Source organism: Alligator sinensis, unplaced genomic scaffold (assembly GCF_000455745.1).
Source record: "Alligator sinensis unplaced genomic scaffold, ASM45574v1 scaffold859_1, whole genome shotgun sequence".
NCBI classification, from domain to species: Eukaryota; Metazoa; Chordata; order Crocodylia; family Alligatoridae; genus Alligator; species Alligator sinensis.
Genome location: NW_005842656.1, coordinates 477534 through 477788, shown reverse-complemented (window position 1 = coordinate 477788; position 255 = coordinate 477534). Strand labels below are relative to the sequence as shown.

The window sequence follows — 255 nt, the reverse complement described above, 5'->3', positions numbered from 1 at the left end:
CCTGAGCCCCTGGCAGACGCACTGCCCCCGCACCCCCCGAAAGTCTGCAGCAGCCCAGAGAAAGCTGCACCCGGTGGCGGGACCACCGGCTCCTCCAGCCCGCTCAGCTGCCCAGGCTTCGCCGCTGGCTCAGACGCCCTCCAGCCCAGCCCACTCAGTGGCTGCCTCACCCAACCACACCCCTCACTTGTACCCCCAGGCTCCCATGGATACCCCTCCCACCCCCGGCACCATCCACTAAAAAAAAAAAACAAA

At 65.9% G+C, this 255-nt stretch overlaps 1 protein-coding gene across 1 annotated transcript in view; it reads right to left on the bottom strand.

The window, feature by feature from the left end:
- Positions 1 to 255, bottom strand: part of SLIT1 (slit guidance ligand 1) — a 40570-nt gene that overhangs the window by 37465 nt on the left and 2850 nt on the right.